This window comes from Monodelphis domestica, chromosome 3 (genome assembly GCF_027887165.1).
Source record: "Monodelphis domestica isolate mMonDom1 chromosome 3, mMonDom1.pri, whole genome shotgun sequence".
NCBI classification, from domain to species: domain Eukaryota; kingdom Metazoa; phylum Chordata; class Mammalia; order Didelphimorphia; family Didelphidae; genus Monodelphis; species Monodelphis domestica.
The window spans coordinates 523885474-523910213 of NC_077229.1; the positions used below are offsets into that span (position 1 = coordinate 523885474).

At 33.9% G+C, this 24740-nt stretch overlaps 1 pseudogene; it reads right to left on the reverse strand.

Moving 5' to 3' along the window:
• Positions 1-12350: 12350 nt before the first annotated feature.
• Positions 12351-24740, reverse strand: part of LOC100617617 (monocyte to macrophage differentiation factor-like) — a 30018-nt pseudogene continuing 17628 nt past the window's right edge.

Consider the following 24740-nt stretch of genomic DNA (forward strand, 5'->3'; position numbering starts at 1 on the left):
GTGCAGCCAACCATGATGATTCAACTTGGAACAAGTTATTATCAGATAGAAAACATGATGGCTGACTGAAAAGTACTTGGGACTTTAAAGACGACAAATGTTCAATCAAATACAACGCGCTCCTTTCCAATCATATGTTTTCCTAAAATATCTCATTTATTTTGAGCAATTCCATACTTTTTGTCAAAGGGAGTTGAACAAATTAGGATAACAAAAATAGTTCTGATTTTTATAATCCTTGGATAATTAATCTGCTTCTTGGCAAGTAGTAATAATGCAGTGCTGGTTTAGAATCAGGAAGATTGATTTTGTAAGTTAGAATCCTGACAGACATTTAGCTGTGTGACCATGGACAAGTCATTTAACTCTGTTTGACTCAGTTTTCTCATCTGTAAAAATGAATTGGAGAAGGAAATGGCAAACCCTTCCATTATCTTTGTGAAGAAAAACCTAAACGGAGTCAAGAGTCAGACAGAACTAAAAAACTACCCAACAACAACACCAGCATATTTTACTGTCCCCTTTTCAATTTATATCGCCATAGAACTCACTGGTAGGACCAATCCCCGAAGCAAGCTGACTGCTTACTTCTTCTAACCCATGTCATCTTAGTATGGTTTTCAAGCATAAGGAGAGGGATCACAGTTGCAGACGGCAAAAATGATTTCTAGTTGACTAGATAGGGGAGCTACTTTATTTGCATTGTAAAAGACACGCTGGTTTTCCTGTATTTTAAGACCTTTCCCTTAACCTTCAAGTCTTTCTGTTCACTTAAATATGCAAAAACAAAAACAACAACCTGGTGGTCCTGCTGAAAGTCCAGATCTTTAGGGCAATCTCTGTGTTCCAATGGCATTGCTGCCATGAAATAACGTCACAAGATGAAATTGAGCAGCCTTCTGATATTGTCAAGCGATACTGGCATGCCATGGAGTACACCAGCTTACTGTTCCGCCATGCTCATTCCAACATTCAGTTGTTTTCAAAGCAAATCCGTCAGGATAGCATGCATCCACTTCTAAGACGTGGTCGCCAAGACTGTGTGAGAAGATAAAATACTCTACAGAGGTGAAGCAATAACAATTAAGATCCTGCTGTTTTTCTGGCAATGTCCTGCTGATCAAAGCACTCTTGTCTTCCTTGGGAATTCAATGCTCAGATTAACACTCAGATCAAGGCTGGTAGGTCATGAAACAAGAAGATATACAACCCTTTGACAAGCAGTGGTCTATAGATGGTTACCTCCAGGCAATTACCAGCGTGTATTTGGGAGAAAGAAAGAAAGCAGTTCACTGTAGACGTGACCCTCATTGACACTGTTATATTTTATGGTGGAAGTTTAAAGTTTATTCTGTACTTTACAGAATTGGCTGCCAAAATGCTTTGAGAGAAAAACAAATACCTTTAAAAACCCATGCAAATCAGTAATATATTTGAGCTCTCCATCTGGCATTAATTATAAATCCTTGTTTGATTTGTCTTATCTGTAATCTTCATGTAACATGAACAGAGGGCAGGGGAATTGTCCATGAAGAGCTAGCCATGAGAGCATGTTCTTGTTTAATCTCCTGGAAAGCTTTGGTGTGCTACTTCTAGAAATGCATGATGTCTAATAAAGATATTACCCTCCAATTAAGTGTATATACCTATTCTGTGACTACTCACTCTCCTCTCCCTGCTTCAAGATAAAAAAGCTTTTAAATTGGGTGATGAACAAGATGTGAGGATGCATTAAAATGCTACTGAAGAAGGAACTCAGTCACTTTGCCTCACTTTAACGGCGTTTGTGAGAAGTAAACATTCTGGAAGCTTCTAGGTGGGGGAGAACCTCCTATACCTCATGAACATGTGACCACAGCATATTTCTGTATCTTCTGTCTTCCTTCTGCCCATTCCTTTCTCTCTTTTTTAAACTTTATTTATATGCACGTAACATCTATCCCTCCCCTTTCTCCTTCCAAATTGAAAAAATAAAAATAAATTAAAAGAAGATCCTTTATAAGAACAGCCCATAAAAATTATAATTGGACATGTCAGAAATGTAACATATCATTCTATGTTCCTGATTTACCATTTGGGATCTCATTGGGTATGGGGACTGAATATGATCCTGTCTGATTTTTCCTTGCAGTGAGAGATGATGGAACGTCTTAATTGATTTAGGAGTCAGAAGGCAGCTATTCACTCAGTGGACATGAAAAAAAATCATTTAGGCATTTAGTCCTCATCCTTTGTGGAAGTAACAGCTATATGGACTGCCTCTGTGTCACTTCTGCTCCACTGAGCATGTGGACAATTTTGCCTTTCTCTTCTGCTCTTAGAGAATGATTATTATACAGATAATCTGGAAAAAGATGGGTGGGAAAAATTGGTGGCAATTTTGTGAGTCTCAAAAAGTTCAGACCTGGAAACCCTGTGCACATGGCAGCTGTTTTCTGCTTTTAAAGTAGGAGTATTTGATAACAAGGGGAGCTTCTACATTAAGAAGGTAACCACCAACAAAAAGATGTTCTCTACCTTGTCCTCTTGAGCATCAGACAAATAATGGGAGTGACTAAGATCATGCCAAGGCAGAGTAAAATGTTAAAATAGCTGATCAGCAGTATAGATTACTTGTGATATTTTTGGTAAGACTTTTGTAAACCTCTCAGTTTATAACCAGTCATAAAAAATACTGATTTTTTGTTCTAATCATTCTATTGTGCGTTGTGATTCTTTTTTGTTTAGCATTATGTGTAGTAATAAACCTGTCCCACACTTAATTAGTTTTTCATGATAATTAATTTTTTACAGTTTTATTTATCCACCACTTTGAGAAAACTTTAAATTTTTGAACCATGAGTAAAATTGTTCTGGAGATTATTGGAGTCAGGGGCATAAGTGGACTTAATGAACTAAATATGATCATGATGAATCTAAACACCCAAGTAGAGCTCAATTTTACTCAGGATTAAACTTGATTCACAAATTCTAAGGACTAGGCAGGAGACAGATAAGTGAAAGTGTGCCAACCTCTTTGGAATCAGTTGAATAGACTTAATATTTGACTATGGAGTAAAATGTGATCATTGTCATAGAAAAGGAAAGACAACATAGTCACTACCAACTCTGCTGCATATATTATTGCTTCCTTTCACAATACTTTCAGTATTATTTTAACTTGTCTATAGTCTGCTCTTCAACATCCATATCAAGTTCTCCCTTAACTAAGAAGCTCTTCCCTTGCTATGAATCAGTTATATTAATTTTTCTATATTTCTTCTCTTTTTATGTTAAGTAATTGTTTAACTTAATTGTTAATATTTGTGAGTCTATGATCTATACTCAAACCTATAGTACATAATTTAGCACTTTTTAGTTGTGTATGTAAGTGAAAATTTTATTGATTGAAAATTCTTCATAATACATTTGAGTTATACCCATAAGAATTTCAAAAAATTGTTGCATTATGGGAAATATGTGAATTAACACAAAAGGATGGGGGCAGCTGGATGGCTCAGTGGATTGAGAGCCGGGCCTAGAGATGGGAAGTCCTGGGTTCAAATCTGGTCTTAGACACTTCCCAGCTGTGTGTCCCTGGGCAAGTCACTTGACCCCCATTGCCTAGTCCTTGCCACTCTTCCAAGATGGAAAGTAAGGGTTTAAAAACAAATAAATAAAAAAAACAAAAACAAAAAAGATCCATCATTTTCTACATATTGGCTCTAATAATCTAGTAAGTTGTTCTTAATTTAAAATTTTTATTACATCAAAATACCCAGTTAACTCTGTCCTTCCCCAACTCTCCCCCTATTAAAGAAGGCATCACTTGACAAAAAGATAGATGTATATATAAAATTATGTATTTCTATTTCTTAGGTCTTTCCCTTCAGGTGGACACATAGAAGTCATTAGTCAAACAATATTACTGTCGCTGCATATAATGTTTTCTTTGTTCTGCTCATTTTACTCTTCATAATTGTATAAAGGATTTTTTTTTCTAGGAAGCAAAGAGAAAACCTTAGTTTAAGATTTTAAATAGGGACTTTATTAATATGAATTTTAATTACTTTAAATTGTTATTAATTTTAATGTAACCAGATTAAGATTAATTTATTCATATTAATATTGGTTTATTTTATTAAATTTGTATCAAAAGTGCCTTTTACTTTTGCTTCAATAAGGCACTGTAAGGAAGGGTGTAAGGGAGAGAGAAATGGAATTTTGCATGAGGGGCCTGAGTGACAGTTACGTCAGTTGGAGAGCAAAGCATCATGGGAGAAGAGAAGAGATCTGGGAAAGATCCAGATGGAATTCTTGGCTTGACCTCAAGCTAGCCGAATGTGAGTTGCTTGCTGAGGAGCTGACCGAGAGCTATAAAGAGACCCATCAGCTAAAGGATCCAGCTTCTTCTGTCTAGCGATACTACCAGTCTAATACCTCAGGGATGATCACAAAAGAGGATCCCATAGAGGATCCCTCACTCTCCAGGAGATCCCGGCTCCCCCTTCAGCCCTCTTGCACCTGCTAAGCCATTGCCCAGGTTGAATATATAATAGATAGTTTGGGGTACAGGACGAAGAAGCCCAGGCGTGCTATGGAGCGACCTGGGCGAAAGGCCGTGGTTAGAACACAATCAGGGATATTCAGTCCCTGTTTCCATCTCCCCTTCCTGCCCTTTATCTAGTAGTTCAACCTTTAACTCCAGTCAGATTTTTCTATCAAGTCCTCTGACCTGGGAGCCTGAGGGAGGGGTCTGAAAGGAGGTTTAGCAGAGCCTTCATTAACGCCCCGCGCTGGAGAGAGCTCACAGGGGAAGTTGGACCCTCTCCTTGCTGGGTGTCTGAGCTTATCCCCGCCTCTATCTATTGGGAGAACCTTCCAACGGTCCGTCTCCCTTTCAGAGCAGCGCCTTTCAGCAGCCTCCCTCAGGGAAGTCGGAGCCTCCTGGGATCCCATCTCTTCCTCCCCCTGCTACCTTCCCCGCACGCTCGTCAAAGACCCCACTAAACTAACATCAGCGCTTCTAGCTCCATTATTACAGCTCTAATAAATCATTGAAATTCACAAAAGGATATTGACTTTGCCCCGAAACAGACAGTGTGTGCGGTCAGGAGCCAGCATGTAGCTCCCCTTGCTGCTAGGTGGAGATAAATAAAGTATGTAATTCAGACTTTGTCAGTTCGTTCTATGTCAGCCTTTTTCCTCATGAATCCATTGGAGCTGTCCTGGAACCTTTCATTGATCCTAGTCGTTGTACACAACTGAGAGTTATACTTTATTCCCATTATTGTGTATGTTCTGGTTCTGCTCACTTGATTTTGTATAATTTCATGTAAGTCTTTCCACCTTGTTTTGGTCACAGTTCTTATTGATAAAGACAGCATGTTGGGTGAAATAATGGATCGACACCTGAACCTGGAATCCAGAAGACATAAATTCAAGTCTTATGTCAGATATTTACTAGTTTATTACCTGAAGCAAATCACTGAACTATCTCAACTTCCTCATCTACAAAATGGAGATTAATAATTAATTGCATCTATTTCCCAGGGTTATTGTGAGCTTCAAATGAAATAATATGTGTAAGTTGCTCTGCAAATCTTAAAGAATCATATAAATTCTGGCTATTACCAATTCATTAAAATATATGACTATATAGTTAAACTGGGTACTTATTAATTTGGTGTAGCATGTAGTAGGAAGATAAGAGAATGTGATGCATATCAATAAATTTTCCACATAAAAATTGTACTATTGTCAAATCATCAGTCACATATTGATTGTTAAGCTTTTCTGTTTTTCCAGAGACAGACTCTCAGAGTGATCTCAGCTTTTAATCACAGATGACATGATAATAAGTGCCATATATTAGTCTCTCACTATATTTGGATGTGTCTTTCCCAGAAAATGAAAATAATTTGATCAAATTTTCTTTTTACTTTAAACAGTAAAACAAATTGAACATGACTAGTAATTATTTACCATTTAAATCATGTTCTTATGTCTGAACAACTGTGCATAAAAAATCCCTGAACAATTTATTTAGAGACATATGATAATTTTGTGCTATTATGTAAAAAAAAAACATATATGGAACCTGATCCATCCATCTATAATTGTTAATTCAACTAAACAGTCAAATAGCATGTGTTAGAACAGATAACAAGACATGTATTTTATGAGCTGTACATTTTTCCTTTCAGCTTAGCCTATTTTTGAAACATTATTCTACTGTGCTCCTGACCAAATCCTCGACAGTCAAGTTACAACTGGCTGTCTTCTTGAGCTTTGTAATAATCTTAGCACCTTTGGTCATGACCCCAAAAGGATCCTCCTCCTTAGAATGAATAAAATGAGTTAAGTAAAATTAAAACCAAAACAAAGTCATCTGCCTGTATCTAAAGTCCTATCTATGTCTCTTTTTATACTTGAAAGCTGTAACTACTCTTTTGGGATGTGGATTACATACTCTACCACCAGTCCCTTGAAATCATAATTAGGCTCTATATAGATCAGAGTTCAAAGGTTCATCAATGTCTCTTTTCCCCTTTGTTGAAATTATCATGTAAATTGTTCTCCCAGACCTACTTACTTCGTTCTGCCTAAGCTTATGTATCTTCCCAATTTTCTTTGAGTTCTTCATATCTAAAATTTCTTAAAAGACAGTATAATGCTATAAAGCAGCATTGCTTAGTCATTCTTTAATGATTGAGTTTTCATTTTCCTTGCAAATCTTTACAAATAAAAAATATAATAAATATTTTTGTATGTTCAGTATTGCTGCTTTTAAAAGATATATACAGTTTAGTGGCATTTATGGACAATCTCTAAATTATTTTAGAGCACCATGATACCAATTTCAAGCTCCAATAACAATGTTTCAATACATTTGATTTCCTACAGTTACTTCAATATTTTCCATTTTCATTTCTTGTTCTCTGCCCCCCCACACACAATTTAATGGGTAAGAGGTGAAATTCTCATGATTTTTTCTAAGAAAACAAAAAGAAAATCAATTAATGTCAATCTGGATGTTAATCTAAGATTTGGAACAAATAAATAATGCTTTCCCTTTTCGTCATAACTTCCTCCTTTCATTGAAACTTTAAAAAACAGACACAATTATTTAAGCTGTCTTGTAGAGAGAAACAAATTGGTGAAACTTCTGAGTTTATCAAACTATGCCAAAAATCATTTTGCCATTGAACTAGTGAACTTTATTGTAATATTTTGCATTATACCATATTACAGTAATTGTTTTTGAAATTCATGCATTTATTGTAATTCTCTAAAATGTATTCAGTTAATAGTCACAATATATTTTATTCCCTAAATTTACAATGAATTTAACATAGGTTCCACTTTAATCTGACCTACCTAGATGGAGCTTCCTCTTGCTTTAAATGCTTAAAATATTTTTAAATAGCAAGGCTATACAAAGCAGTTCATCATTTGAATGTATTACAGTCTTTTAAAGCTAAATTGTTTTGATTTGTTGTTGTTACTATCTATGATACTTGACTAGAATGCAGAACTGTGTCACGTAAATTTTAGTCTCTAACTATACTTGGCGTCCACTAAAGATCCTCTTTGAAAGAAAAAAATGAACTTTAATCATAACCCTTTTCTATTAAAGTCTCTCTAATCACAAAATTCAAGTTTAACAACATAACCATTTATTAGCCTTTATTATACTTTATAATAAAAACAATAGTTCAAACAAAATTCCCTGTGCTCTTCCTATATTTTCATTCAATTCAATGCATTTTTGCCAGATTTGATGAAATAAAATATTTCTCATCATAATTAAATCATTTTGGTCAATGTTCTTAAAATTTCTTTTGACCATAAATCTATCATCAGAATTGTTGCCTTTCTCAGTTTCATGATAAAACAGCAACAAAATGGAGCCTGACTAGCAGATATTGCTTCCTTTCCTCAATACCTTATTCTTCATGAGTTGATTTACAAATAAAATAAACCAAAATCATCATCTGATGGTCAAATATGTACAGAGAAACACATCCAGATATAGCTGGCCAAGGCTCAAAAGGCAGAACATAATATATAATAATAATAATAATAATAATAACAATAATAATAAACATTTACATAAGCTTACTGTATGTCAGGCACTGTCCTTATTGCTTTACAAATATTGTCTCATTTGCCTCGAAACAACCCGAGGAGGTAAGTGCTATTATCATCCTCATTTTATACTTGAGGAAATTAAGGCAAACAGAAGTTAATTTGCTTACTTCCAAACACACTGCTAGTGAATGTATGCAGCTAGATTTAAACTCATATCAAGAAAAAAGAGCTTAACATTGAATATATATATATATATATATATATATATATATATATATAAAGCTTTTCTAACTTTCTCGGATGTACCAGAATTTTCATTCAGCTAATATAGTAACTAAGTAAGAACATATGACCTGGTCAACTTGTGGTTATGCTGGAACTAGTTAAAACTAGCTCAAGAGACATAATTGCTCAATTTTCAGTGTGAGGTTTTATACTTCCTATATTGGCAAATTGTATAAAGTCAGAGCTTCATTTATTGTCTTGTTGATTACCTGGATTTAAGAAGGTGATACAAAAAATGAAATAATGCAAATAAAATCTAAAAGGTTGTCCTATATAGATTTTTTTTCAAAAGACTTTGTAGTTAAACACTTACCAGCATATTATTTCCTTCACTAAATAGCTGTAGGGATTTCCAGTGTCCCGGGCTGAGTGGGCCATGTCGATATAAAAAAAAAAACTGACAAAATTATCACAATATTGCTTATGGGGTTAATGGTTTAACAATGAATATACAAAAAAAAAAAACTTTATAGTCCTAAGCAAACAAACAAACAAACAAACAAAAAACAAAGAAAATTATTTTGGAATACTAATAGATATATAATGTAATGTAAATAATGAAAATAAGAGATAAAATGAAAGATGGTACTTCTGCCATGTTAAATTATAATACAAGAGACATAAGTTCCAGTTACTACTTTAAAAAAATACTTAATCCATGAAATGGGTGAGAAAAAGAATTATAAACAATTGAACTCAATGATAATATGTTCTACATAAATCTGGCAATATATTTATGGAAGAATTCTCAATTTGAAAGAAATTGCTGGAAAAAAATGGAAAGCACTTTATTTAGCAATGAAGTTTAAATACAAAATTGTTGTTATAACACAAATATGGTGCTGATTCCTTAGCCAGAAAAATAGAAAGCAGAGAAAAATCATTACAGACTAATTTTCTTAATGAATATCAATGTAAAAGTTGTAAATGAAATACTAGCAAAGACACTATTGTAAAAATTAAATTATAGCTCTAATAATAAAAATTATCATATTGTATGAGGTTTATTAAGGATCATTAGAAATCAAGAAATAAAGATGATGCAAAATAAAAACCACATGCCCATGGCTGGTTAGCCATTTCTGCCATCCCCACCTTACCACCATACTTGCTGCATTATTGCAAAGGAAGAGCACGTGGGAGGTGTTACTGCCAGTTAAATACCAATAATGTGATCTCGTCAACATGGAGACTCAGGAGAGATTATAGGGGATTCTGGGAAATACCAAGGACTTCTGGGGAATGAAGTCTAGAGTTAAAATCTCATTAATACATTCCCCTCTGAGACCCATGGAAGACTAGTCTCTCCAGTGGGTCTTGTAAACATACTAGCTATGAAATTACAATAATTTGAGGATGAGGAAAAGAGAACAAAACCAATAATTTCTGGGTGCATTGACAGAAAAGCTAGTTAGGGGGCAGTCCCCTTCGGCATAAGAGTATACATACAAAACAAATGCATTCAACACCACACAGTTCAAATCACCACATCCCAAAGTTCACTCTGGACCTTCTGGTGCAGGGTGTTGTCTATGCAAGCATCTTAATGGTGTCTTCTCCAAACAGTTCACTTTCTGGATTTGGAGAAGTAGCATGTTTCTTAACCTAAAATTATTCTCAAAAGGAATTTAGACTTTGCAATTAAAAATAATGATTATTATATATACCCCCCTGAAGAGGATTTAAAAAAAAGGGATCACTTAGGGATGCATGGCTGAGTTATGAGGTATATGAATCAATTGGCAAGAGAAATCAAAAATATAAAAAGTTTCAAATAAAAAATAATTTCTGGATGAAATATAGACTATCAAAGTTTTTACAAAGTAAGAGAGCAACTTTTAATAATTTAAGTTTTAATGAGAATATAATAGATCTATAAATTAATATTATCCCTTTAAGCCAGAGAAAAGAGACCTTCTAACAGCTTTTAACAATTAAGTTTAATTAAAATAGAGATAATTAAAGAATATAGTAAAGAATGGAAAGATTAAAAAAGATGAAAAAGATTACTAATCTTATATCCTATAAATATACCTAAAATTCCTAATAACTACCTCTAATTGTCTTCTCAGGACAGCTTTTTCTTGCCTAGCAAACACCAGGCCTATCTACCTTACACTATCTATAAATGATTCACTAACTCCCTAACTCCCTAAAATAATAGACAGCTACCACTCACTCCTTTTAATCAGTTTTCTATAGCAAACTGTCAGTAGCCAACTGACAGCTGATCCTTGCCTCTGAGATAGACTTCCTGCTCTCTCAAGAGCCCAGAGGCAAAAAACTCTTTAAAGGCCAAAGCCAAAAGCCTTCTCAGTAAGCTCAGGCCCGCCTTTATATTCCAGCAACTAAACATCAACCCACACTCCCAGTATCCAACCCCCAATGAACAACTCACACCAAGCATCCTCCTTCACCACAAATGCCAGCTGTAACTGTCAGCAACCCTCCAACAAACTGTCAGTAACTGACAGTCTGCAACTAATGCATGCTCAGCAGGGGGCTCCCCAGTTCTACTTCCTGTCACTGTGAACTATTTAATCCCTACACATCTCTATGGTAAGAGGACCTCCAGGTCCCCCCGTTAAATTAAAGAAATTAAATAATTCCTTTTTACCACAGGAAGCAGGCATCCAGATATGTGAGAATCATGCACACAAAAGAGTGGTCTGTGGTTGCTATAACTGTGGCCTGCTTCAGATGATGTAGTTTTGTTTACCACTTAATACTCTAGAGGTCTTCTGCTCATTCTTTCCTACAAAATTTGCACAAATGTGCAGAGATTTTAACTCATTAAAATAATGACAAAATTTATCCCTTTTGGAGCCCACACCAAGAAAAAATATTAAAATTCACCATATTAGTGAGACTAAAGTAGGTTATTAACATTAAGTAATTCTCACTGATCAGTCCCATTAATGGAAAACAGGAAATACCTGGAATCAATGCTGAAAGCAAGAAGTTGTTTCATTATTAAAAATACCAACATGAAATACCAAGTGAAGGAAGAAACAAGAGTATCAATCTTAATAGAGACATTGATAGATGATTAAGACAGGATACAAAAACATGATAAACGCTCTATCACCATGACATTGACCTGGGAGTGGAAAAATGGATTCTGTGCTTGTGATTTCCAATCCCAAAGTATACTTTTAATAGAGAAAAAAAAAGAAAAACTGTATTAAAAGATAGGAGCGTGAATGAATTGAGGCATTTAATCATACAAAGCAGATTTTAAAGCAAATTCTCAAATTTCAAATGTGAAGAGAATCAATACTAATGCTAAACTACATTGGCTTCACAAGTGGATTAGACAAGGGCCAATTTTATTCATCATAATGTTCTAGGATTTTCAACTCATGGTTAACCCAACCCCATGAATACTGACCTGATATAAAAGCCCCCTATCCATCATCATCCAAAGGATCCCTGAAGTAATGGTGATAAAGGGAGAGGAAGAGTCATCTAATCAAGTCAAAGGAATTTTTTCCAATAGTAGAAGGCTACATTAGGTCAAATATTTGAAGCATCAGTGAATTAATACATATAGGTTGGCAAGTAAGTTTTGAATCTGTAGTTTTAAAAAAATTGGCAATTATTTGATGTATTTAAATTGATAGAAGACGTATAATGTTTATCAGTATGTGAGATGTTGACTGCTGGTTGCAAAGATTTGTAACCCAGATGAATGTCTTCTCAATGAAATTCTTTAAAAAATTTTATAAAAACCTAAAGTTTTCATTTTGAAATTACCACAATATGTCATAATGAAACATGGCAAAAAAAATTGTTGGAATTCTCTCTATGATTCTTCATAAGCTAATGGATAAAGTGGTAGAAATTATTTTTAAAAAGAAAAAGTCATTATTGCACTTAAAAACTGACTTCTTGCATCTTAACATTAGAAAATCAATGCAGTAAAATTGATAAGATTAAAATACAAAATTCTTATTTGTAAATATTCATTGGCCATCCTAAATATAGTATTTCATGACAGTGGAATGCAATACAGTTAATATAGTATCTTTTTTGCTGAGGGGGGGAACCCACACAAGATAGATCATAATTTCAGGTCAGAGTAATTGTATTTTTTTAATCTAGCAAAATCAGTGCATTTTTTTCCTGTGTAGTGTTCTACACTCCTCCATCCCCAGTTCCACAACTGAAGTAATAGTGGTTTGAAGACCTAGCACAAGTTTTATAATAAGTATCAGCTAAACTCTGTAGGACTTTGGTAAAGAAATTTCCAAAAGGCAAAGTAATGTACTGCTGCCACTGTGGCCACAAAAAAGTGCCAAATGGCATGGGTGAATGGAATGATGCCATCACTTATGAAGAACACAATTCTCAAGCAATAAATTAAGCCTCTGCAGGTGAATTCTTGTAGCTCATCAGTGTTATTCATTGATGTTACTACCAATACAGGAGAAAATCCCATTGTTAGATAGAAAAATAGCTTGACCACTTCATACTTTTCATGTTAGATAAATACATAAATAGTTCCTCCAACTGCCCTGAGCCAGATAAACCAATGCATATGAGATACCAGGGGTCCAAGTTCACAGAGTATAACCGTGGAGCATAGGAGACTGCAACGAACAAATAATTCACCTTTTTTTTGCATATATGAAAACAGTGCTCCATTGTCTTTATGTGACTCTTTTGCCATGAAACAATGTGGAAAACTGTGGAAATTATGAAGAGGTTACATAAGCCCATTTCATAAGCCCATGCTGTGATCTTTTCCCAACAGTCACCCAGTAGTTTTACCTAATTAATTTTAATTTTTTTAAATATAAAAAGTATTTATTTTTATATGCATTTTTAAAAATTGAATTCTAGGGGCAAGTGATTTAAAATCAAGCATTCATGTGAAATCCAACAAAATGTATTTCCATATTAATCCTATTGAAAAAAAGTAAAGACTATGAGAAAATTATGCTTCAACCTGCCCTCAGTCTTCATCAGTTCTTTCTTTCTGGAGATGGATAGCATTGTTTCATCAGAAGTCCTTTAGAATTCTCTTGGATCTTTTCATTGATGAGAAAACCTAAGTTCTAAAGAAGAGTTGATTATTGTTGCTGTAAACATTGTAAATAAATACTTTCAAGGAATACTAGTAAGGAGATAAATACTAGTAATACAAATATGTCTATTTATATACACATATGGGTGTCTATATATGTACTCAAGTATTCATATATGTATATATATGTATGTGTATGTGTCTGTATCTATTTCATATACAAAAGAATTTATAGTATAACTAGGTTAGATGTATACTGGGGATACACGGTTGTTTCTGTATCAGAGAAATGATATACATAATTGGCCATAATAACAAAGGAACACAAAGCCTACAATTATCTCAGTAGAAGTAGAAAAAGCATTTGACAAACTACAAACACGTTCCTATTGAAAACAGTAGTAATCATAGCAATAAATGGATTTTGTCTTCAAATTATAAGTAATAGAAATCCAAAATCAAGAACAAGCATCATCCATAATGAAGCAAACGAAAAGTTTTTTTTTTTTCCTACAAAAACTAGAGGTAAAAAAATATGTCTATTATCACCATTACTATTTAATATTGTGTTAGGAATGCTAACTATAATAATAAGACAATAAAATATAGAAAATATATTTATGCAATGAGGAAACCAAACTATCCCTCTTTGCAGATGATATGAAAATATACTTAGAGAATGAACTAAAACACTATTTGAAACAACTAACAACATTTGGAATTATAGAAATCATTAATGCTTTTACATACTACCAACAAAACCAAGCTGGAAGAAATAGAAAGAGAAATCCCCATTTACAATGAAAAAAGAAAATATTAAATGCTTTGAAGGCTACTTACTGTGAATACAACTACAAAAACAATTTTATACAAATAAAAAAGATATAAAAAACTGGGGAAAGAGAAATTGCTTATGGGTAGGCAAAGCTAACAATAAAAGACAATAATCCCTAATTCATTCACTCTTTGAATGGCACAGGAATCAATCTGCCAAAACATTCTTTAACAGTGCTAAAAAAAACCCCAACAAATCCATCTGTATGAACAAATAGTCAAAAATATCCAAGAAATCTATTAAAAAGAGAAGAATGGAAACCTATACAGCATATTTCAATGTATAATACAAAGTGCTAATTCTCAAAACTATCTGTTACTGTATGAAGAAAAGAGTGGTTGCTCAATGAAATAGATTAGGCATACAAAGTACAAAAGGAAATGAAGCTACTATTTGGCATACTCAAAGACTCAGCTTATTAGGTGAGAACTCACTATTGTAATGGGAAAAGGATAAAATAGGAGAAGATTTAAGAGACGTGGAAGGCTGTTTTCAAGGCACATACTAGGAACTCAAGGGAAAGGATCTTAGCAGGCAGAAGGCAGAGGAGGAATATTTTGAAAGTGACAACTGCTAGAAAGTAGTGACTTCCCGTTGGAGGTTAAGAGCTTCCTGTCCAGGAATGGTGGACGAAAGGCAGGCTTATCAGAACTCTTCTACCTCAACCTGACTGTGGAGAAGGAGTAGAACCCTAATTCATCTTGTGAGGTACTCTATTTGACTTGGAAAGATCTAGAAAAGGATGTGGCCATACCTGCTGTGATTTTCAGAAGATTTTATCTAGAAAATCCTGTCAGATCAGCTTTGAGGTTAGACCTCCTGGGGTGAACTTAGCCATTTGAACTTATTCATAATGGTTTTGGGAGACAACTTTTGGAGAATAAATCTAATCAAGTACTCAGGGTCCTAGATAGTTAGCTTAGTTAGTTTTGGGGATACCTAGATAGAAACAGGGAACTATTAAGTTAGCTGAAAGACCAGAAGGCTCCCTCTTGTGAGGGACATGGAGGATTGTGGGAAATTAGCTAGAGCCCTTAGAGTTAGGGACCCCTTGTTCTGATCCTCAGTTTACACTTCCTCTTAAAATAAAAGAGAAACTTTTTTTATATCAATTGTCTCCAAGACATCTGTGCAAATGGCCCAGTAAGAGAAAGTGATTCAGTTTCCTTCTCACTAACTGGAGGTTGGAATACCTAACTGGGTATTCAGGGGGATCCCTGAGTGGATCCATAACTATCTGTGTCTGTGGGTAGCCCACTTATATTCTTTTTGTACTATTAACCAGAAAATTGGAAAACAATTTGGAAAAAACATTGGGCATAGCCAACTATCTCATATTTCCTGCTCAGATAAGTTCAAAATGGGTACATGACTTAGACATAAGGGATCCTATTATAAGAATATTTGGAAAACAGGGGAAATTACTTCACAGGAATATAGATAATGAAAGAATTAATGACCAAACCACACAGAGAAAATCACAGGAGACACAAAGAATAATTTTGATTTCATTGAATTTGCAGAAAGAAAAACAATGTTGTTCAATCTAGAGGGAGAGCAAGAAAAAGTGGGTGTTAGAATTAGGGATATAGGTCTCATTTCTCAAATGCATAAGAAATAGAAACCAATTTATCAAACTAATATTTGCTAATTGACATATCAAAACATATTAATAGACAGTTCTTTAAAGAAGAAAGCAAAGCTATTAACAAACACATGAAACCATCTCTAAAATGCAAAATTAGATATATATGCAAATTAAAATAACTCCAAGGTACCATCTTATACCCATAAGATTGGCTAACAAGCTAAAAAAAAGGAAAATTACAAATGATAAAGGGCATAAGAAAAAATTGTACATGAACAAATTGGTAGAGCTATGAACTGATCTAACCATTTTAGAACAATTTGAAACTATGCCCAAAGGGCTATTTAATTGTCTATAGCTTTAGACTCAGTAAGACTACCACTGTGCCTGTTACTCCAAAGAGATCAAAGAAAACATAAAATAATTCATATGTACAAAAAGATTTGTATCAGTTTTTGTGTGTTAGCAAAGACCTGGAATCTGAGAGAATAGACATCAATTGGGGAATGGCTGAACAAGTTTTGACACATAGTTATGATGGAATATTATTGTTCTTTAAGGCCTATATAAAATTACATGAGCTGATGCCAAGAGAGGTTCACAGAAGTAGAACATTGTACAGAGTAAGAGTAAAATAGTAATGACAATCAAGTGTGAAAGATTTAGCTACTCTGATCAATACTATTATCCTAGGCAATTCCAAAGGACTCATAAAGAAAAATTCTATCTTTATGTAGAGAACTGATGAATGCTAAGGACTGATTGAAACATGTTTTATCTCAATTTATCATTTTTCTTTTTCAATATGCCTAATGTGGGAATGTTTTCCATGACATGTTTATAATGGGGATTGCATGTCTTGTCTTCTCAATATGTGGGGGAGGGATGGTTATACAGAGGGAAATAATCTGAAAAAGAAAACTTTAAAGATGTAATTAATTTTTTAAAAGAATATGTTGAGGAAGACTGTGACCTATAGTGTTAAAAACTGAAATGATGTCAAGACTAAAAAAAGGCATTAGATTTGTCCATTAAATAACTATTTGAGTCACACGTATAATACATAAAAAAGTCATAGTCACATATATTCTGTGACTCCAATTTTAGTGATCTTTTCACTGTACTTAGGTGAAAACCATACTGTTGAGTTGCTGAATTCTTTGTAAATGTGCTTCCCAGTTATTGGTACTTAATGTTGGCACATTAGCAGTTGGCCAAAGCACAGCTCCCCGCAGGTCTATATTTCTCCCCAAACATTTCTCTAAACGTAAATTTGGGTGGTACTCATCATATATTTTTCCTATCCATTTGTGGATTGTGGCTTACAATTAGCTGAGTGAGCCCCTCTCCATAAAATCATCCCTTAATGTCTGGCTCCAGATATTAACATTTTGTGGGGATACTGTGGAAGAGAGAAATGCTAAAATGAATGCAAGGACTGGATTTTGCAAGGTTATCTCATGAAAAGATGAGATGGAACTCTGGCTGCCAATGGGGGATGGGAATGGAACATGCCAGCTAAGAAAAGGAGGAGCAGTTAGAGGCTGCTGTCTTTTCTCTCTTTGACTTGAAGAGGGAAGGAACAAAATCCTCATTGAGCCTACTTAGCTACAAATCTACAAATCCCTTGTTGAGCAGAAAAAGATCCAGAATAACCATCTGTTTTACAGTGGTGCTATCCCTTTGGGGAAGGCAATAGTCTTCAGAAGATTCATTCAAAGCTATATCTTTGTGACAAGAAATACCATCATCTTGAATCTACAAAGATATTAAGATCATCTGGGACTTAGTTCCCAGACTTGTGCTTCAAATCCCTGAAGACATCTATAGGAGGGAGATAGCTCAGGGACTTCCTGTTTCCTCTTTCCTTATTTATACCCTAACCCCTTATCCAATAAATAGCTATTTTTACTTTACGGAGAACTCAGATATCTTAAATGTACTAGAGGGGGATTACAAATACAATCAATAAAAGAAGAAAGAGATTGAAGGGGATTTTCTCTTACTCTTCAGCTCTGGTCATATTTAATTCCATCATATAGACAGCTCTGCCTGGGGGGAGGGAGAACTGGTGTTACTCTTCATTTGTTCCCTCTCTCTCTGTTACCTGTCAAAACTTTGGTTCCTTGATTCCCCACTAGTACAATACTCATATATTTTCCTACCCATTTGTGAATTTGAATTAGTTGAATGCATCCCCAAAAGTCATACTGTTATATCTGACTTTAGATATTACATCTCATTGCATAGGATATATTTTTGTTTCATTGATGTGACTAGTAACTTGCTTCCAAAATTAGTCATTACAAGAATATATGCTACTAAATGGTAGAGAAAATCAATATCTTCAAAACCCTAGACTGGATCCTCAAAGCAATCTTGTTAGAGGGACATTAACAGATACATTTATTTAACAGATAAAAAAAACTGTGATGCAAAGAGGATAAGTCACTTTAATCACTAAACTAGTAATGACATGGGAGGGATTCAGATGCAGGAACCTCCTGAACTCAATTTTGGTTCTTTTTTTTTTTTTACTGCATTAAGTTCATAATATATTCAGCATTTTAGTAAGAATCTCTCTAAGAGGGAAAAAGCCATCTTTTTTTAAATAAATAAAGAATTTTTTCTCAACTGGTCATTGAATGAAAAAAATACATTGATTAGCTAATGAAAATGAATTGTCAATATAAGAAGTTTTTAATTATATAATGCATTGCTAATTATTATAGTGTGGGATGAATCATAATTAGACCTCTAATTATTCATTCTAAGGCTATAGTTAGTCTTTAAGTAAATAGAAAATTTTCCTATAGTGTGAGGGCCTCTCTCATAAATAATAAATTATTTTGGGGGGTGGAGTTACATTGAATAATTATAAGAAAAAAATCCTTAGAAGGCTAGAGATGATGGGGATGGGGGGGAAAAAGGACCTAGTATTTAGTCAAATGATCCTTATTTGAATCCTTTATCTATGACTTAGGACAGCTAGGTGGTACAATGGACAGAGCATTATATATGGAGTCAAAAAGATGAGTCACTTAACTTTGTTTGACTCAGTTTCATCTATAAAATAAACTTGAGAAGGATATGGCAAACCACTCCAATATTTTTGCCAAGAAAATTCCAAAAGGGGATTATAAAAGTCAGATACAACCTAAATGAATGAACAATAAAATCACTCCTTCTCTTTATTTCTATGAAAATCTAAAAAAGCTACAGTAAGATATTTAATTCATTTATTTTGTTTTGCTCATTTGCTAAATGAGAGGTTGGGTTATATGTATTCAAAGGTTCCTTAAAAGATTACATATAAGATATAATGAATTTCACATGGACACCTTTAAAGTCAAGGCCTGAAATGAGGCCACAGAATAAATATTATTATTCATCTTTGTTTATTTACCCTCAGACAAAAATAATTTTGATAATGTTCCAGAAATTAAAATTTGATCAGAAACACAAAAAAGCACATGAAAAATCTAATCCTCTAAATTAATTAGTTTTTGAAACTTTCAAAATGAATTCAATAGAAAAACAAACTCAATATTCATTGTTTTATTTTAGCAATAGAAATGTTGGAAATAATTTCATAATTATTTTAAAATGTCAATAATAAAAATGTGAAATATAATAAGCTCATATTAGTTATAGAAATATCTTTAAAATGCATTTTAATGTATTTTTCATATATCTAGTTTAATATGGAAGATAAATGTTCTTGACTCCAGGCCCAGCACTCTAGCCAATGCCCACTTAGCTGCCCTTAGCTGTCTTGAGGAATTACAAATAAAACTGTTTTCTAAGCAAATGTAGTCATCTCTGAGCTTGCTTTCTGTATTCATCTTAACTAGTTTAAAATAATAAAATTATGTTTTAAAAAAGTCAAACACTATAATTTAGGTTTTTCTTGCTGAAAGTGGGTATTGTTCAGTCATGGATTAATGAGGTATCTTTATTCAAGAGTAAAAATATCTTTAAAAACACAGACAGGCAGAACTATCATTAAAATATACACATTAGGATAATAGAAATACATAGAACATCCTCTTGTGGGTTCTTCTTGTGGAGAGGGGTGGGTGTCACCAGCCACATCTTCCTAGGATGCAGCCTGAAAGATTATTGAAAATCATTCACCAAATCATTCAATCTATGGAGGACTCATGAAAGTCATGGAATATGTAAAGGTTAAAAGTAGGATTTTGACAAAAGTGAGGAGAGCAGTTGAATAAAAACACTTAGTTTAATTTTTAAAGAAGTACAGATAGAAAATAGGAAAAGAGAAATTATATTCTTATACCCTATAACTATATCTAAAATTTCTAATATTATCTGTAAAGATTAAAATGAATATCCCATAACTAATTATTATATTTTAAAAGCTTTAATAATAATTAAAATAAAACTTACTCCTAACTCATAAGGGGTTGCAAGAGAAGAGAGAGAGGGAGGGAGGAGTCTCAGAAAATTTAAATACAATCACATAAACATGAGGAGACAGGAAAAGAGGGAAATATTCTAGGTATTACAGAAAGGTATTTTGGGTAATGTAGTTTTTAGGAGTTCAAGAATTTCCAACTATACATATCTAAAATTTCTACTAAATACCTCTAACTGTCTTCGGAGCATAGTTTCTTCTTGCCTCGCAAACACCAGTCCTACTCTAACTTACTCATCTATAAATGATTTACTAACTACTTGACTCACTAAATAATAGATAGCAGTTTTCTATAACCCAGCTGTCAGTAGCCCTGCCTCAGAGACAGACCTCCTGCTCTCTCCAGATACAAAAGCAAAAAGCCCCTACCTATTAGCGCTGCCTACTTTTCTCAGTCCTGGTCTCCCTGGTAATGGAATCTTCAGCTCTGGCTCACTGACTCCGATCACTTCTGATCTACTTAGAAACTCTGCTCTCTCACCTCTTGAGCAGACAGAGAGAGACAGAGACAGAGACAGAGACAGAGAGAATGAGAGAGAGAGAGAGACAGAGACAAAGAAAATCCCTTTAACATATAGGGTGGTATTAAAAAATGTAGTATATGACCAAGATTGTCCAGCATTAATGGTTACTTTTTAGTTCAATTTCCAGATGAACATATCTACTCTGAAGCAATATCAATCAATCACATATAGATGTGGAATGACAGTCATATGAGTCCTTGTTTCAACTACCATTGGACTCAGTCTCAAAGGTTAATTCTAAAAGTTTGGTCCTGTTATGTTGGGGATTTGATGCAGAAAGAATAAGAGGGAACATATAAATAATTAAGATTTGTTGGTTGGGAAGGGGAGGAAGGAACAGGGGTTTAGGAGAAAATTATACTAGTTATCTTAAAATCTAATGTCTATGAACTAACTAACACCATCTTATTAAGCTAAGCAGTAAATTCCCCAATAGCCAAGTCTTACACCAGGAGTCCAATCAAATGGGCCGGGATCTTCAGTTTGTTAGTCTATCTTCAATCTTCTTGACTCAAAGCTGCCAGCAGCCAGATTCAAAAGATTTCTTTTTTTTTTTTCTGCTGGTCTTAGCAGAAAGCCAAAACCTCTCTTCTAAGCCTCTAACTTCCAGGAGATAAGATGAAGGCTGTTGGGACATAGAATCTTTCCCAGATCTCCAGCCTCAGGCTCCCATATGACCCTTAGTCACATGCTCCTGTCAATCACTTACTCTGACATTTGCACCTCTCAGTTTTTTGCAAATTGTTCATCCTTTATCAGAGTCCTCAGGCCATTGATCCTGAGCTGGGTACTAAACCTGGAAACCTAGATATATATATATATATATATATATATATATGTATATTTTAATTTAGGATACTAAGACACTGTAACAGCTATTATCCAATCCTTTTGCTTGAAACAAATACATGGGTAGTCTAAGTACTAAGTGGTGTTTTATGAGGCCCCAGAAATGAAAAAATCTAAGTCATCTCACTTTATAGCATTTTATCTGACCAGACACCATCAACAAGCTTCACCCTAAAGCCACCAAAAAGAAATTATCTTGAGAGAAAATGGCCAGGGTTCTAATTGTTGTTGCCTTTTTTTTAAGGCATCTCCATTTTTGGTTATAGAGCCAATAAATAAATTTCTTTTTAAATCATAATTAATCAACCAAAATCAGATATATAATAGAAACACATACTCCACAGACTTTTTAGAACACTTCCATTGGACCTCACCCTGATGTTTACCATTGCCAGTCACACATAAATATTTTGTATTAGCCAAGCACACTGATGCACTCTAGGTATGTACAAGTTCCTCCTTAAAACAACAAAAAAGTGTGCTCTTGCATAATTATGCATTGATTATTCCATGTGAACATTTAGTGATTCAGATCACATTAGAATTTTTAATAAGTTGCTATTTTGAAAGAAAAGGAACTAGAAGGTTTGACTTTTATGTTATGAATACTACTGGGAATATTTTTTCCTCCCAATTTAAATCTCTAAAAGAAATATGAACACCAAAAATGAGATTTGGTTTTTTTGCCCAACAAAACATGAGTTTTCCTTCATAAAGTCAAATTTGGGAAAGGAGTCGGTATCTCATCTACAAATATAAGAAGAAAAAAATGTAAGGATACTGTGGGAAAATTCTTCAACATTATGAAAATATTTGGATGAACTTGACTCTCGGTGAGATAAAAGGAAGAATAAATGTTTAAATTGTAGACATTGATTAAACATATTTATATACCTTTCCTTTTCAAAGACTTATTACTGAATTTTGCTTCAGATATCCATTAACAACAATACTAGTATATTATAAGAGATAAAAATGTTCATCATAAAATTTACCTGTAACTCACATTGTGTGAATTTTAAAACTACTCAACCCTACTCAGACCATACTTTAGATTTGATTTAGCTAGTTCCTGATTTGTAACAATGGAAATACTTGGTCTAACAGAATCAGGTCTTGGGAACTCTACATTGCTCCACCCTACTTAGTTTAATGAGATCAGAAATGTCTGCTCCTATACTCAAGGATTAAGTATCTAAGAAGATAGCCTTCAACAGACATGTGCAGAAATAGCTGACAGACCCCTGGGCTGTCCTAAGTCAAGCTAAGCTAACATTGGTACAGATGAGATGCAGGAAAGTGATGTAAAACCATCTATATAGGGCATGTCACTTCCTCTCTTCAGCCCTTTTCCCCTGGCAGCGTGCTAAGCATTCTGACATCTTGGCATGGTGGCAGTTATTTGTCTGGGCTTTGGTGGTGATTTTGCCCATGAGCTAATTCAGGTTCAGGCATCTTGGCTGAGCCCTCTTGGAGTTCAGGTTGATTCCTTCCTTTTTTACTCTCCAAAACCTTACCTTCCTAAAGCCTCTAATCTTCCCCCTGGCACAAGCCAGGTGGGAAAAATCCTACACCCTTTACTTCTCTCTACTTCTTAATTTCTTTCCACTATATTAATTAAATCACCATAAATTTCCAACTGACTTCGGTATTTTTTTTTATTTGAGATATCCATGGTGACCAATAATTAATATAGTTTAGGTCACAATGCTAAAATTATCCTTTACAGTTTTCAATCCCTCCTTTTTAAAAATCAATTCAGTTTGAGAAGCATTTATTAATCATTTATTACCTGAAAAGTAATATATGTTAAAATTTCAGATGTCTTTTCTTCAAGATCAGATGGCAATTGAAAGCATTGAAATAGATATCACTTTTAATGAAAAGACCATCTTTATGATGCCAACTTGAAACAACATCTAGAATATAAATCTCTTCAGGCTATTCTACTTGAAGGCAGATATGTGATCTATTTTTATAGTGTATCTACTCACCATACCTGCTATAGCATATATAGCTGTTCTCAAGGAATAGCTGTAGTAGCAGGTAGAATTCTGTATATCAAGTGATATTGGCCTCAAACCCTTACTATCTGTAAAGTTGTGAATAAAATTCTATATGTCTCAGAGACTTGATTTATTTATTTGTAAAAAAAGTGATGATGATTTTTGCATTACTTAACTCTGAGGGTTGTTGAAGAAAGCACTTAAGGGACTAAATAAATATGTTATAATTAATCATTGAGATAATGTTTTTAAAGTGCTTTGCAAACCATAAAGTGCTATATAAATGTTATTATGATTATCATTAGAGAAAATATAGTCCTTTACTTGTAGGTATAGCAAGTCTTAGAAATAATTTTGAAGTAGAATTTTTATTTCTGACATTCTACCAAACAATTTTGTCTCTGGAAACTTTCCTGACCTCAAAGGTCTACAATAGCAAAGGTAATTAATTCAAGATATATCAATTCATTAGCTTCACAGGGATGAGGTATTGATTTGGAATTTTTCTATATATGTGATCACCTCTGTTTAAATCATCAGAGGTATGACTCTATCTTAGGGAAATACTACGTTTGGAGTGATTCCTATTCCCTTTCTATGGTGGGTCCCAGGAGAGAAATGTAGTAGATCTGTGAGGTCATAATTGAGAAATCCTACATAGTATAAGATTTAAATTGATATCCAATAACTCCAATTATTATATTTTGTAATATTTATTAATAATCACTTGAAGTGAAAGAAATAACAGAACAAAAGTAAAATTAAAAAAAAAAAACCTTAGTAAAAGTGTGTTTAAATTTTTTCTTCCTGGCTCTCACCCAACCTCCAAAACTGCCTTTATGAGAGCAGAGAAAGAGGGGCGGGGTTACACCAAAATATATCCTCCCTACATACATATTTATTTAGCTAAACATGTAAGTGGCATGCTGGGAAAGAGAGTCATGGGGAGAAAATTCTAATTACACAATAGTACCTGTCTAGAGAGTGTTTGGTTTAAATTGTGATTCCTTTGCTCCCATGACTATTACATTTTATTTCATTTTGTCAAAACAAAGAGTATAATTCATATTTTAAGTATGACATTTTATTTCTGATAATATTGGATTATCGGGG